This window comes from Equus przewalskii, chromosome 7 (assembly GCF_037783145.1).
Source record: "Equus przewalskii isolate Varuska chromosome 7, EquPr2, whole genome shotgun sequence".
Lineage (NCBI taxonomy): Eukaryota > Metazoa > Chordata > Mammalia > Perissodactyla > Equidae > Equus > Equus przewalskii.
The window spans coordinates 54,154,187-54,166,375 of NC_091837.1; the positions used below are offsets into that span (position 1 = coordinate 54,154,187).

At 39.5% G+C, this 12,189-nt stretch overlaps 1 protein-coding gene and 1 long non-coding RNA gene across 3 annotated transcripts in view; one reads left to right on the top strand and one right to left on the bottom strand.

Annotated features, from left to right (window-relative positions):
- DSG2 (desmoglein 2) overlaps positions 1-12,189 on the top strand; it is a 49,515-nt gene that overhangs the window by 809 nt on the left and 36,517 nt on the right. The gene's annotated exons all lie outside the window — the stretch shown is intronic.
- The window catches only part of LOC139084844 (uncharacterized), an 81,074-nt gene continuing 69,049 nt past the window's right edge, over positions 165-12,189 (bottom strand). Inside the window, exons 2-3 of the long non-coding RNA XR_011542647.1 lie at positions 6,487-6,648; positions 165-6,334 (exon numbers count right to left, since the gene is read on the bottom strand). This is a non-coding gene — a long non-coding RNA (uncharacterized lncRNA). The remainder of the gene's footprint in view (positions 6,335-6,486; positions 6,649-12,189) is intronic.

A 12,189-nucleotide genomic window follows, 5' to 3' on the forward strand; every position in this document is an offset into this window, starting at 1 on the left:
GCAACATGGAGGCAGGAGAGGCAACAGCCCTGCCTGCTCCCGAGCGCGCTCAGGTTCTCAGCGGTGCCCCAGGTGCCCCAGCCCCCGGGCCCGGTCCGTGAACCGCGGAAACCTGGAAATACCTGCATTCTTACTTAGACAGTAACAATGGGTTTTCAAAAAAATGCATTTTACAAAGTTTAAATTTTTTTTGTTACTATTAAAATCACCCCCCCCACACACACACACACAGATAGTTTTGACTTAAAACTCACGAAGTTGGTGTTTTGAAACAGTTTCCTAGTATTAAAGATAATGAACATATGTAATAGTTTTAAGATTTTTTCACTTTAAGAGGTTACAGGAAATCAAAGTGTAGAGCCACAGTCAAATGGTGTTTTCAGAGGTTATTCTTAAAGAGAAGGGCTTCAGCCGCTAGAAAACAATGTTCAATCTCTGGATCTCCTTTTCCTATGCTTCATTTCTATGCTCCAGTTGGAATTTAAACTATATTTGCATTCTGTTTGTTAAAGGAAAAGGAATTACACATAAGCAATGTATCTGGCTTATATGGCTTTGCTAAGTGGGTTCGATGAAGAGATTTTATTTATATATAAAACAGGAAAAAACATGACTACTTGAATCTGTGGATTTAAGTGAACTTTCCCTTGATAGCATGCTAATTAGGACCTTTGGCACACCAGTTCATTTTCATGCTCTATTTATCCATTTCATTTTGCCCAAGTCATTGAGGTAATTTTTCAATTCAGGTTCATTTTGTTAATAAAACTTTTTTAAGACGTAATTTTGGGTTTTGCTTTTGGCTCCAGAATAACAGAGCAACTTCTGCTCTCCTCTGGCTGCTCCCTGGCTAAGGAGAATACCACGCTGACCCGGCACCGGGCTCCCTTTGAGGATTAAATATTAAATTCCTTCCACATAAGAAAATAAATTAACTTTCCCTGCAAATGACATAACAAGCAAGCCAATTGAACTACATTTACAGAGAAATAGGTAAATAATTCAGGCATTTTTTTACTTTAGCAATTAAATAATTTTAATTTTTTGGATAATAATTGTTCCTTTAAAAAGTGATTATAACTGAACTGAAACAGATTCTTGGACTACTCTTTGTATTTTCTATTATGCTTTTTGTGATAAAAATTTGAATATGTTTATTTTTGGTCAGAGAACAGCAGGCACTTCAACATTTTGTCCCCCAATATGTTTGAAGAGTAGTCTTCAGTAAAAAATAAAAAGCGACTCGTCTTTAGAAGTAGTTCTTCAGGAAATAAGTCTTTTATAGAAGGGAGTATAAATTGTAGTAGTTATGGGTCAGAGTTCACTTGCAGATAGCATAATTCACCCTAGCTAGTTAAAGCAAGAAGAGATTTATTTCAGGGCATCAAGTTAATTGCATGAGTGTCGGAAGGGTTGAGGAAACAGACCCAGTTTGAGCTCTCGGTAATGACTTCAAAGCCACACAGCAGAACCCAAGCACTTAGAGAACTGCTGCCTCGCCTGTAATCAGGAACTAATGCTGCCACTCCCACAAGGTGGAAACTGCCGCAGTTAGGCTGCTACTTTTGCTGCCAGCTCCAGAATCATGCCACATTTGCTAGGAGGCATACCATCCTATTGAATTGGTGCTCATGAATCTAGTGATGGACACTAGAGCCATAATAAGCTTGCTGCAGAAAACCAACTCTATCCACATCTATGCTTGCCAGCAAGAACGGCAGACACATAGCTTCTGCTCTGCTTCCTTTCAGATCTCATGTAAATACTGATTGGTTGAACCTAACTCACATGCAGAAACTTAGCTGCAAGGGAGTCTGTGATATGTGGTCTTTAGCTTTCCTCTGCAGTTCAGGGAGACACACCAGAGAGGTGTTGAGTGGTACCCACATAGCTATCACACAGTCATTTAGCCCAACTCTATCAAAATGGAAAATAGAGACAAATTTGTGAAGAAAGCCAGAGAATCTTTCCTCATCAAGAGTTCTTTACCAGGGATCCACCAACTCCCAAATGGTCCATAGATAGAATTCAGAGGGTCCTTAGACATGGCTGGGAACAAATTACATATCTATTTTCACAAATCTCTAACTGCAATTTAGCATTTCTTTAAATTATGAGTGTAGAAAAGACTGCAATAGCATTAGCAGTACCTGTGACTTTGTCACAGTAGAAGTCACACATACTTTCATATCATGCAACAGTTAGCTCAAGACACCATTTAGTCTTATCACTAATATGCTTTCTACTAGATCTTATTGTTCAATACGTTGATAACAAGGTGCATGATATTGCATCACAGATTGGTGTTTTTTAAAAAATTGTGATAACTATTTCAATATTGAGTTCATTCATAATGTGATGTTTTTTATTTTATAACTTTAAAAACATTATTCTGAGAAGGGGTCCATAGGCTTCACCAGACTACTAAAGAGAGCACTTGAGGGAGGAATTTTCTGGTGGTTCCCTCAATTTTACCTTTGACTAATTAAGCTTGCCCTTTAAAATCAAGCTACATTTTAAGGATTCAGTGATAGCAAATTGTACTGTGGACAGTCATACCTATTAGTGTATTCGTTTCTTAGGGCTGCTGTAACAAAGTACCAAACACTGGGTGGCTTCAAACAGCAAAAATATATTGTCTCCCAGTTCTAGATGCAAAAAGTCTGAAATCAAGGTGTTGGCAGGGCCACACTCCCTCTGAAACCTGTCAGTTTCCTTCCTTGCATCTTTTTAGCGTTTGGTGGTTTGCCTGCAATCTCTGGCATTCCTTGCCTTGTAGATGGATCACTCCAGTCCTCTGTCTTCACATGGCCTTCTTCCTATGTCTCTTCATATCCTCTTCCCTCTGCGCCTATCTGAGTCTCTCCAAACTTACCCTGGTTATAAAGACACTAGTCATATTGGATTAGGGCTCACACTAGGACCTGAACTTGGTTAAATCTGCAAAGACCTGTTTCCAAATAAGGTCACATTCTGAGGTACTAGGGGTTAGGACTTGAACGTATCTTCTTTGGAGAGACACACTTCAACCCATAGCAAGTGTGTTCAACTATCTATAAATTGTCAATAACGTTGGAGTTTTGCCTAATGTTCTAATATGCAACTGGATAACAGATTTTAGAATAAATTTAAGTATAAATTAGATTGGAAATATTGAAGCCTATAAGAATAATCAGTTATCATATTTGGGACTTTAGAAATGTATGATTTCACATTTGTTTTTCTTTCTAAAATTTAATAGGTAATGGGAAAATGACAGCTCTTAACAGAAGTTTCTTTGATTATAAACTTAGGGGAAAGTACTTTATGAAAAGATATGAGCATTCATTTGGTCTGAATTCTCCCTAATCATTAGAAATACCTTATGAGCTAAATTAAAATCCCAAGGCTGAGGTCCAGAAATATGTATTGACAAAAACGTCTCAATTAGTCTAATTATCAGACAAGTACAAGAGTGAGAATTACCAGTCTAAATTTTGCAAAATAGTTCATTCATGAATGAAGCATACGAATATTTATATGGGAAAAAATTACTCATAGAATAGGCATTGGTATTCTTTAAACTGCCAAATTGTAGTAAAATTCAGAAAACTTAATTGAAATCATAAATGAGCTTTAGAACAATTTGAGCATTTCTTAATCACAGATCACAGCTTTTTTTTCTATCTTTCAATGTGCCACTGATTTTAGCAGATGAAAACACTTTTCAAACATACAGTCCATGTATGATGAAAGGTGGTTTTCTCTGTTAAGTTTATATTAGAGTATCAGATGTATACCACATATGACATCACATTATTTTTGTTTATTTCATATTATTAAAAAAATGTATTGAGATTTTTATCGTATGCAAACTTGGTGATTAGGGTGAAGGAGGCGGGAACAACAGGATTTATACCATAGTCTAATGGTAAGATGAGTAATGCCCACAAGAAAGGAAACTGTAGAAACTAACCACATATGACCACTATTTAGTGACTCCCTTCTCGATTCTAGGCAATGTGCTAGACATTGGGAAACCACAAAAAAGCCAGACATGTGTTATCCTCATGGTGCTTACAGTCTAGTAAACAAATAAATAGCTAATTTCCAAATGGCTCATGGTAAGAAGAGGAATGATAACAGAACACATAGTATCGTGAAGCCTACAGAAGGAGCTCTAGCACTGAGCATCCCAGCCAAGATCTGAGAATAATTATAAATTAGTGAGATGATACAACGAGAAGGAGGGAGAAGAATGTTCTGGGTAGAGAGAAGAGCATATGCAAAGGCCTGAAGACAGGGTGCATGGTTACTTGGAAGCACTGAAAGAGTTCATTGTAACTGGAACATAGACTATAAGGCAGAACAACATGCAGAAAGATTAATGTAGCCTTCTTGATACCAAGGGAAGCCAGAAAAGGCTAATTGACAAGGGAGTGGTGTTAGGGAGGTGTTCAAATCATTAAGAAAATGAAAAGATGAGTTTTGGTTGAGTTGGTCAGGAAAGCATCGAGAAAGAAGAGATGGTAGTTGACTGATTGGGTACAGTTTTGCCTCATTATTTCAAAAAAAGGAGGGGTTCCAGAACTTGGGGCATTGTGATCAAAGACAGGCAGAAAAGCCCAGAGAGTACATTGGAGGGAGGGTGCAGCCTGGCAGGGTTGCTTTGGGAGCAGGGGTTCTTGAGGAAGTGTTGGGAGGCAGGGGTGTGCAAGGGGCATTTTGGTTGTGACAAGGCCTGGGATGCTATTGGTGTTTGGTACTCCAAATCCAGGGATGCTAAACATCCAGCAATCTGCAGAACTTACAAGAATTGGCTACTCATGAAGATTTTTTCATACTGGAAATGCCAATAGCACCCCCAGTGAGAATGGTGATCAGTGAGAGGTTCTAATGAGGACTTCAACTTACTTATCTCTGTCCTCTTTTTAAAATGCAAATATCTCTCCGGATTGGTTAAGCCTTGGTACATTCATTCAATCAACAAATATTATTGAGCACCTACTCTGTGCCAAATGCTTTTTTAGGTCTTACGTCAAAGTCCCACCTTCATGGGAATTAGTGTCATCAGTCAAGCAGGTGCTGCCAGGCTGACTGGGGAATGAGAGGACAGATTTGGATGGAAATGAGAAAAGATGAGGAGAACTCAGATTTCCCCTGTTCTAAAATACCTCCATCCCACTACTTTTTCAAGTTCCCTACGGTGCAAACGAACAGAAAATAAAATTAAAATGAATGGTCCCTACCCACCACCTCATCTTAGAGATCCACTCTCAGACCCAGAAAGTGCTCATGGAGAAATTGGGCAAGGGGCCTAGGTCAGTCATCATCTTAACACTATCAGTCGTCTCTTCTTTCAAATATCTCCTTCCATTGCTTCCTCACTGCTCTAATAGGGGTCCTTTCACCTCTAGGAAGCTACAGTGGTTCTCACCTCCTTTTCTGACCCAGCACAGTAGAGGGATATGCTGTACACACATCACCAGGAGACAGATATGGATGGGAGGCAAGGGAGGTGAGAGTGGGTGGCACAGCAGTGGCTGAGAGGGTGCTGCCCTTAGGATAGCGTGTGTGTAACACAGTGCCCTATTCTCTATTGTCTGTTATCTCTCCTGCCTCCTCAAAGGATTCCCCCAGGACCTGAGCTTAACATTTCTACAATCTGTGCCCTGAGAATCGCATCCTTCTAGCCACTCAGACTTAAAATTTTGGTACCCTCTGACCCATTCCCCTATCTTCCACACACAGGGCATTGCACGTACTAGTGTCCCCATAAAGACTTGCCTCCATCCATCCATCCCAGTACCATTACCCTATTGCCTGTCCTCATTACATCTTTAATCTTCAGACTGCCTCCTGCCTTTCATCTTGCACAGTACTGCCAAAAAATCTTTCTGAGGCTCTGGTGTCCTAGTATCCCTAACCAGAAGCTGTCAATGGCTCCCACTCCTTATAGGATCAGTGAAGATCCTTGGTACAAATGTGTGTCCTTATTTTCTACTTGCCACCGTCACGTAGTCTACATGCCACGGTGCACAACTTCTTGTTCTTTGCCCTCAGTCTCCATGTTCTGGCAGGTGCTGTCTTTGGAGTTTACCGTGGGGGAAATTGGGTGTAGGGAAGAGAACTTGACATTTTTTTGAGCATCCACTGTGTGCCAGTCACTGGATCTAGCGAATGTTATTAATGGGCAAAGCCAGATAGAACTCAAGTCCCCCGACCATAGGCTTCTTGTCACTCCAAGGGCATCACCGTCACCTCCTTTGCAGCAGTTTTCTACAGTTAGTCATCAGTAAGGCCTGAACTTCTGGACGAGATAATTGGTTTAGTCTCATTACAAGTTAGAATCATTCTAGAAAGGAAAAAAAGGAAAAGAATGTAAATTAAGATGTCTAGTTTCACAGATGATAGTCTTGCAAAAGTATTCATACAACTTTTGAAAAGCCATTGATTTTCACTGTTTTCAATTTTGCCAGCCCGCTACTTGAAGCCAGTTGAAAATACCTGTTTTCCACTTTCGGCCTTGAAGTCAGTTGTTGGTGCATTTCTGGTAGTTCCTCAAGTTTGCCTTGCTGACAGACCAGTGCCATCTAATGGTGAAAAAGGACAGTCTGAGGCTCTTGATTTCCTTAAACTTCTGGGGGGAAACATCTGGTTTTCTTCATTCTGTTTTTCAATGTAATTTTCAGAAATATATTGCAGCAATAAGGTGGCAGCACATCATATTTGTCTATAGAATTATGTAAGGTATATTATACAGATTTACGTATATTTTTCCTGATTCCAAAAGCATTTCTAGCAGGTATAGAAAACACATACCAATAAAATGGTAAAATATTTCAAAAATAGCAAATGCGCAAGGTTAGTAAAACTTAAGCTAGAAGAAGAGGTGTAAACCAGAAGAAAACACTATTTAAAGTAATCCTTGTAGTTAATGAGGACTTGTAAAGTGGGAAATCTACTGAATTTCCTCAGTTGGGGTCTGTTGTTTCACACATCTCTGTAATTAAGGGCTCATTATCCAGTCTATGAGTTAGCCAGGCTCTCTCCTCTTTTCCTTTCTCCTCTGTGGTTTTTTTCAAGTGTGATCCCCAGACCAGCAGCATCAGCATTACCAGGAAACTTGTTAGAATACAGATTCTTACACCCCACCACAGATCCACGGAATCAGAAACAGCCTTCGGGTGGGGCCCAGAAGTCTGTGTTCGAGCAAGATGATTCTGACACCGCTCAAGTTTGAGCACCACTGTTAACATCCCGATTAGAAACCAATTGGGACTAGAAAGATGATTAAATATATCAAGCCTACTTTTAGCTATTTGTTAGTGACTCTGACTTTAAAAAAAATGTTTTTTGGGCCAAAGAAATTGACACTAAGAAAAGTAATATTGATTTTTATAGGTCTTAAGTTTGTCTATACCAAGTTAAAAATAGGAGCTGTCCATGATTACACAAAAGTTAACTTGAAATAAGTTCGCAGCTTTATCTGACAACTCAGGTGTAGCACAGCATTGCTAAATCCGTATTTTAAAATTCTTTGAGTCAATAAATGTTTTCAAGGAAACTGTCTTCCTCTTTGAAGCTAACTTCAATATGACTCACCCAAAATCATATTTGTTACATTAAGATTAGCCTAAACATATGAGGAACAGGCAAAAGATTATGATAAATTGTATAATTTATTGCAGTCAGACTTGAAGTGTGTAAGTTTTACTATATAAAATTCAAATTCAGAGTTGAAAAATTAAAGTTCAAAATACTGCTTTTCTTGTTTCTGGTTTTTTTAATTAGCAACTGTGAAAAGAAATATAATTGTATATTTAAATTAGCTGTTAAAACATTATTCACAATAACGAAGACATGGAAACAACCTAAGTGCCCATCAGCAGATGAATAGATAAAGGAGACATAGATATATGTATATGCACACACACACACATACACAATGTGTGTATACTACTCAGCCATAAAAAATATGAAATCTTGTTATTTACAACAACATGGATGGACCTTGAGGGTATTAGGCTAAGTGAGATAAGTCAGATGGAGATACTGTATGATTTCACTCATCTGTGGAAGATAAACAAACACATAGATACAGAGAACAGATTGATGGTTACCGGGGGGAAGGGAGATGGGAGGAGTAAAGGGGCGTATGCGTATGGTGATGTATGGCAACTAGACTTGGTGGTAAACACGATATAGTCTGTACAGAAGTTGAAATATACAGGTGTGTACCTGAAATGTATATAATGTTATAAACCAAAGTTACCTCAATAAAATACAAAAATAAATTAGCTATTGAATAAGGCTGCTATAGGAGTTATACTTACATATGGGTCATTTATAAATTGGATTTTTATGTTGGGATTTTCTAAATAAGTTATAACGTTTAGCTATAAAAAGAAATTTTATAAAGACTACCTCTCCTCCTCCCTCAAAAAATAGAAAATTAAGAAGAGAAGGGTATGGTAGGTGAAATTCTAACATAAATCTGACCTATGAAAGGTTATCAGAGTAGCTCAGCAAAATCACTTGATCCACCCTTGCTGCACTGGGTCACTTGAACTCTTCTGAATATGTAAGTTTCTGCCATTACAGAGGTCTTGCCAAGACCTTCTTGGAGGTACAGAGGCTACCAGACCTCCAGCTCTGTCTATACAAATAGAATAATAGGATGTGTGCTCAGAGGAAATAAATAAGTGGCATACATGGCCTTTATCTCATTTTATTCCCTTTAGATCATTTCAGCCAAAGCTGAAAATGCTTTAAGAATGGATTGGGGGTAAGGCAGGGACCCTCAGGACAGTTTCTGATTTTACTTTCTGTACAGTGCAAAGGTGAAACAAAGAATTTTAAAACATTCTGCCTGGTTGGAAGGGTGGGTAAGGAAAACAAATAACACAGGTGTTTCTGTGCTTGTCCAAGGGTGGGTATGACTTTAGAGAAGAGCAGGCACGTGCTAGGTCATCTCTATTTGAGTCCCAAAGATCATCCATTGACCACACACTGACCTCCTGTATAAAGTTCTTTCTGGCTAAGTGGAAATAATAAGCCATTATAATGCCTCAAAGTTGAAACTGTTTTAAACCACTTTGTATCCCTCTACATCTCATCTTTAAAAGATATCTATTAGTCTGACATATTAAACCTTAAGGGGTCACCTCACCGGGGCCTCATAGAAGCACAGACGAAAATTTCAAGATCGTCTGCTTCAGATTGAGAACCTGTCAAGTCAGGAGGATCTGTCATTCAGTGACTCATACGGGCTACTGGATTCTACTTATTACTCTCATCAAGGTGACTTCAGAACAGGAAGCCTTTTCTAAAAGTGCCAACCTTGAGAACAAAGAGTACATTGATTGTATTTTGCAGTGATGCCTGGCCTTCCCTCATGCCTCTGCCAGAACGAATTATTTTCCTGCTAGTTACCAGGAAGGCCAGTTTTTACAAGATGCATAGGATCCAACAGCAGAAATTTAAAAAAAAAAAAACTTAACTTTAGTAAATTGGGAAAGCTTTTGAAGGATTTTTCTGATTCATCTAAAAACGCTACTGCTTTGAATACAGAGACCAGAAGCTTTTTTTTTTTTTGTACTTTTCCTCTTCAGCGTTGAAGGCATGTCACACATGACACTTCACTATTACAAAGTTCCTTGTGGGGAAACAAAAGAGTTCCACATTTCATAGTTAGGAGAAACCATAATGGCCATCTTGTCCAGCCATCCTTCCAATCCTTGAAACCCTTTACAACATTCCCACAGGAAGTCACTCAGACTTACAGAGCTGGAAATGTTCAAAGGGAAGTGGGAAGGAGTGGGAATGGAGGACAGAAGACAGGGTCAATTATTCCATTTATATTGCCTGCAATATCCTACCAATTTGGAAATTTACAGAAATCTATGGTTCTCTGGAGTTTGTACAACCTTCTTCACCCTAGTTATTACAGTGTCTTCCAATCAGAGAAATGTGGTCTAAATCAGGGTTTCTCAATGTTGGCACTTTGCCATTTGGAGCCAGATAATGCTTTGGGGGAGTGGGGGGCACTGTCCTGTGTATTGTAGGATGTTGAGCCGCATCTCTGGTCTCTCCCCACTAGATGCCAGTAGCACTCACCATCCCCACCTCCATCCCTGATTTGACACCCAAAAATGTCTCCAGACTTTGCAAAATATCCCAGGTGGCCCCAAGGTAGGGGAGGGGGATGTGTGCACAAAATCTCCCATAGATGAGAACCACTGTTCTGAATTAAGAATGCATTCCGTGAGATACAGAGTCCCAAGGAAACAGCCAATTATTTACTTTAGAAAGGTGTAGTTCAGATCATAGCTATTTCCCTAATCAAATAAACAAATAGTTCCACAGTTGACAGAATATTGGTACAGATCTCTTAGGTTTTTTGTACAATGAGTGTGGAGCAAACATTTTCATCTGTCATGCCTTATTAAGTGTCTGTGAAAACAGGCTACTGCAGTAGGTGTGATAAAAATGCAAATAGAAGAACTATTACTAAGATTCATGACACCCTTAGCTTTAAGGTGCACATAAGTTTTTGTAAGTTTTTAGTGTGACACATACAGAAAAGTGCACATATTGCAAGTGTACTGAATTTTCACAATCTGACTCACCATGTAACCTGCAACCAGATGAAGCAACAGATTGCCAGCACCCCAAAAGCCCTGACATCATCCCCACAGACTCCCTCCCCTCTTGCAGGACCAGCCTTGATCATTCCCACCCCATGGCCTATCTATTCCCTTTTCAGGACTCTGCCCCACTTGGTCCTTCATTCCTTTGTGGTCTCTGTGCAGAGAGAACCCCTTCTAAGAGCCCCCTCCAGTCTTAAATCACTCTCTGCCACCCTGTCCTTGCTTTAATTTTCTTTACAGCTCTTCTCACAACCTGTTTCTGTCTATCTCCCCAACACTTAATCCAAGAGGATAAGAGCATTCAATACTTAGCATATGGTAGGAACTTGGGAAGTTGAAGGCATGAATAAATCCAAATTTCAGAAATTTTAAAATGAGGAAAATGCATCTTAGGTGAGGAAATACCATCATAATTCTGTTTACCGAGTGCCTGCTATGTGCTAGTCTTTGCAATAAGCACATTTATCTATTATTTCTTTTAGTTTATATAATAGCCCTGCAAAATGGGTGAACCAGTTAGGTTGCTCTTAAATACAAGTAACAAAACCCAACTAAGTATAGATTAAATAAAAGGAATATTTAATATCTTAAAAGAAATGGTCCGGAGATTGGGCGGCTCCAGACTTGACCAATTCCTTAACTCAAAGATGTTATGGTTTCAGTTTGGCTTCTCTGTCATTTTACTAATTTTATCACTCATGGTCACAAGTGGCTGTGGCCATTGCAAATATCACATCCTTGCTTAGCAGTCTCCAGAAGCAGGTGAAAACAGAGATTGTGCATATGTTTCTCTTCTTGTCAGCAAGGATAATCTTTTCCAGACTCTCCTGATATCTCATTGGCCAAAATTCTCTTATGCGTTGTTACAGACTGAATGTCTGTGCCCCCCCCCCCCAAAATTCATATGTAGAAGCCTTAGGTCCCGCCATGATGATATTTGGAGGTAGGGCCTTTGGGAGGTAATTAGGCTTAGGTGAGGTTATGAGAGTGAGGCCCCATGCTGGGACTAATGCCCTTATAAGAAGAGACACCAGATGGCTCTCTCCTCCCCCGTATCCTCCCCCTCTGGCTCCCCATCCCATGTGAGGACATAGCGAAGGGAGCCCTCACTGGGGAACTGAATCAGCTAGCACCTCGATCTTGGACTTCCCAGCCTCTAGAACTGTGAGAAATAAATTCCTGTTGTTTAAGGCACCCAGCCTATGGTGGTTTTGTTATGGCAGCCTGAGCTGACTACTCACATTTATGCCTAAACTAGCCACCATCAAAGTGAATGAGGCTCTCGTGCTTTGGCATTTTACCAGTCTTTATTCAGCTTCGTGACTGGGTAGGGTCTATCTGATACCTGAACAAAATAGGGTTCTGTGAACACTGAAGATGAGAGGAAATGACATTTAGATACACAATCAAAAATGTCTGCACAGAGGTGTTAGTAGTTCTCATTGGACAAATAAGGAAACTCAGATTAAAGCAATTTATCTGACAGAATCAGGATTTTAATCTAGTATGACTGTTTCCAACATCATACACTTTCCACTGGATGAAACTGCTACTCAAA